This window comes from Hordeum vulgare, chromosome 1H, assembly GCF_904849725.1.
Source record: "Hordeum vulgare subsp. vulgare chromosome 1H, MorexV3_pseudomolecules_assembly, whole genome shotgun sequence".
NCBI classification, from domain to species: Eukaryota; Viridiplantae; Streptophyta; class Magnoliopsida; order Poales; family Poaceae; genus Hordeum; species Hordeum vulgare.
Window position 1 is genome coordinate 46,482,264 of NC_058518.1, and position 4,444 is coordinate 46,486,707.

The following is a 4,444-nucleotide window of genomic DNA, read 5'->3' on the forward strand; positions in this document are numbered from 1 at the left end:
AGATCATGGAGAACTTTGTATTGAAGATCCAAGAGAGAGAAGAAGCCATCTAGCTACTAGCTATGGACCCGAAGGTCTGTGGTGAACTACTCATGCATCATCGGAGAGGCAATGGTGTTGATGAAGAAGCCCTCCGTGTCCGAATCCCCCCTTCGGCAGGGCACTAGAACGTGCCCCAGATGGGATCTTGCGGAGACAGAAGCTTGCGGTGGTGGCAAAGTATTTTCGTGACTCTCTCCCGTGGTTTCAGATTTTTAGGGAATTTATAGGCGGAAGATGTAGGGCAGGGGAGCCACAAGGGTCCCACAAGCCTGCTAGCCCCCCCTAGGCCGGGACTGGGTGGCTTGTGACCTCCTCCGAGGTCCCCTGCCTTGGTTCTCAAGTTTCCTGCGTGTCTTCTGTTATGGAAAAAATCATTTCACAGGTTTTATTCCGTTTGGACTCCGTTTAATATTCTCCACTTAAAAAGGTCAAAAACACGGAAAAACAGGAACTGGCACTTGGCACTGAGTTCATAGGTTAGTCCCAAAAAATATATAAAATAGCATATTCATGCATACAAAACATCCAAAGTTGACAAGATAATAGCATGGAACCATAAAAAATTACAGATACGTTGGAGACGTATCAGCCCCTCCCGATGAATACCCGGAACCAATTCGTCACTCCCGGTACACTACCGGTAATTCCCGAAATCTTTCCGGTGACCAAATGAAACCATCGTATATATCAATATTCGTTTCCGGACCATTCCGGAAACCCTCGTGATGTCCGTGATCTCATCCGGGACTCCGAACAACCTTCGGTCACCAACACATACAACACAACTATACTTAAACATCATCGAACCTTAAGTGTGCAGACCCTGCGGGTTCGAGAACTATGCAGATATGACCCGAGACACTCCTCGGTCAATATCCAATACTGGGACCTAGATGTCCATATTGGATCCTACATATTCTACGAAGATCTCTATCGGTTGAACCTCTATGTCAAGGATTCATATAATCTCGTATATTATTCCCTTTGTCCATCGGTATGTTACTTGCCCGAGATTCGATCGTCGATATCTCTATACCTAGTTCAATCTCGTTACCGGCAAGTCTCTTTACTCGTTCCGTAATACAAGATCCCGTGACTAACTTCTTAGTCACGTTGCTTGCAAGGCTTATTCTGATGTTGTATTACCGAGTGGGACCCGAGATACCTCTCCATGCCAACCCAACATACACCTCTGGAGATACCTATAGAGCATCTTTATAGTCACCCAGTTACGTTGGGACGTTTGATAACCCACAAGGTATTCCTCTGGTGTCCGGTAGTTGCATGATCTCATGGTCATAGGAACAGATACATTGACATGCAGAAAACAGTAACAATAAACTGACACGATCATATGAGACGTTTATAGTTTGGGTCTTGTCCATCACATCATTTTCCCAATGATGTGATCTCGTTATGAATTGAAAACACTTGTCTATGGTTAGGAAACCTTGACCATCTTTTGATCAACAAGCTAGTCAACTAGAGGCTTACTAGGGACAGTATTTTGTCTATGTATCCACACATGTATTTGAGTTTTCAATCAATACAATTATAGCATGGATAATAACAGAATTCATGAACAAATAAATATAATAATAACTAATTTATTATTGCCTCTAGGTCATATTTCCAACACATCTTGATCTCAACACATTAGTAGGTGGCTCTCTCTCGGAAAAATGAATATGGCAAGTGTGTTTGTGTTCTGAGTGCTTGCTCTATGAATGAGAGGTGGTGGAGGGGTACATATAGGCATCTCCAAAAATCCAACCATTACAACATTATTGCCCAACTCGGTGACACCGACATGAATCTTGGTGGTACCGAGTTGAACTAAATCTCGCAACTTTCAAATTCTCGGTGAGACCGATATATGAATCTCGATGGTACCGACATGGTGATCTAGGGCGATTTCCAAATCTTGGTTAGACCGATTTCAAAACTCGAAAATTCTGATTTTTGAAATTGACACACCAGGAAGTTGGTCACTGATTTTTGGTGGCGCCAAAGTGAAAGTTGGTGGTACCAAGATTCTAGGGTCTGGCATAGGTTCTATTTGTGGAAAAATCGGTAGGGCTGAGTGGAAATTATTGGTGGCGCCAATTTTGATGTTTAGGCTTTCGACGGAGAATTTTGTGGAAGAATGGCTGAGTATTTTTGCTGGCTATCTCTAAGCACTTGAGTAACCAATTCATCATAGATACCTCACCCCCTTTTAATAGTATTGTCTTTCCTATGGACTCAAATGTGATTTCTCACAAATATAAAATCTAGAGTCTTGTAGCTTGAAGCTTGGCCAATCCTATTCCTTTACTTGCATCAAGGGGCTTCTCCACACAATCCTTAGCCAATGCTCTTTGTAGACTATACCTGAACTATACTAGGTAAAAGTGTTAGTCCAAGAGACAATGTATGTTGTCATGAATTACCAAAACCACAAAGGGAGCATATGTGCTTTCAATCTCCCCCTTTTGGTAATTGATGACAACACACAATCAAAGCTTCAAATAAAGATAAGCAGTAGAATATGACAGCTTTGAAAGAAACATGAATAATACATGCTCCCCCTAAATGTGTGCAATCCCTTTTAAAGGATATTTGATTTCGACTGCATGGGCACACACATAGTAGAAAGGACAAGTCATGTGAATCTTATCTGTATGAATCAAACACATGCGAATGAAAGATTTCCATGTTCAAGACTCACTCTTGCAAACAATATGTGCAAGAGACAAGAGATCATCGTCAACAGGGATATGATGAATATACTTACCTTCAGGTTCTTGGGCATCTTAGCAGTAGGATTACACTTGGGAAAACAAATGTTTGATAACATATGAGTATTCTATTGTAAAGATGCAAAGAGCTTCAAAATTACCAAGATATAGAACACATATGAGAAATATGATTTTATGATAGAAATGTCTCCAAGAATATTTAGAACTTTCTCCCGTGAATGAATGTGAATCTGTAGGATTTCCTCTCCCCCTGAATCATACATGTAGATGTTGGGAGTAGGTAGGGTGAGACAAGTTCAATCCAAAGCATGCAATAAAACTTTGTATACCCCCCTTAATGTGTAGGCTTTGATAAATCTGCTCCTTTGGAAGATCTCCCCTTTGGTAGAAGCATATAGAAGCTTTGATATTATCTCCCCCTTCGGCATTAATTTCCAAAAAGGCCAGAGGTTAAGGGTTCATTGAGAGTAAGGGATCCTGGATTCTTCTTCTTGATAAGGGTTCCTTGAAAGTTCTCCCCCTTGAGTATAGATAAGGGTTCCTTGAAAGTCCCCCCCCCCCCCGTTGAGTATAGATAAGGATTCCTTGAAAGTTCTCCCCCTTTTTGTAGGGATAAGAGTTCCTTGAAATATCTCCCCCTTTTTGTTAGGGATCCTAGATATTTCTCCCTCTTATATTGTGGGACCATTGGAGTTTCTCCCCCTTTGAAGTTTTTTCCTCCTTGACAAGTGAGGGATCACAAGAATACGTCCCCCTTTGGCACTAATCCAAATATACTAAGAAAATCACAAAGACCATAGGCAGTTATAAAATTGGGAGTCTCTGAGGCAATATGGTTTGCTAGAACTCAGAATGAGATTTTAGCCTCTCGAAGAAATCGGTAGGACCGATTTGCCCTGATCAAAGAGACCGAGTTGCAATGAAATATCAACTGCTCAACTCAAATATACATAAAATATCCAAAAAAATTTGTTTATAAAAATTATACATACATATATACGAGACTTGAATGGTTCCAAGAAGGCATGCAACGAAAATATGAAACAAACAAGAAACATCATCTAGATGTTGGGCGGTGACTAGGTCACCTATATTAGAGTATATTGACTTGAGGAGTCAAGCGAGAATGCTTGATCATAGGTCATATTCATTGTTAATCACGAAATGGGGTTACCATTTTTCAATTAAGCATTTTCATGTCTTCATATCACTTGAGTTGCTTTACCTCATGACTTGGAGTAAATCCTTATCAAGGATATGAGTGCATAGCTTCGAATGACGTTGATGATGTGGCATGTAGGTGAACTTGTTGTGGATGCTCAATGTTGATGAAGATCATCTTGAGTTGGGAGCTATCCTTGTTGTTTTGGTTCACTTTTCACCTACATTGGTTAGTCATGCAAGGATGAACATAATATATCCAAATGACAAGAGTGAATTTATTCATCAAATGGTTGTCAATGATATGATTTTGTTGTCTTCTTCCTTCATCTCTCAAGAAAGAGTTGTTGATACCTGGCCATGACAAGATTGCTTTTGATGTGAGTTGTTGGCAATCTAGTGAAGTGTAGTTCTTCGAAGTACCTACAAAAGGTTAGATTCAATACAAGGGAGCATAGTTTTCGATGATATAAGATAGTGTCATATCTGTAGCATCATGG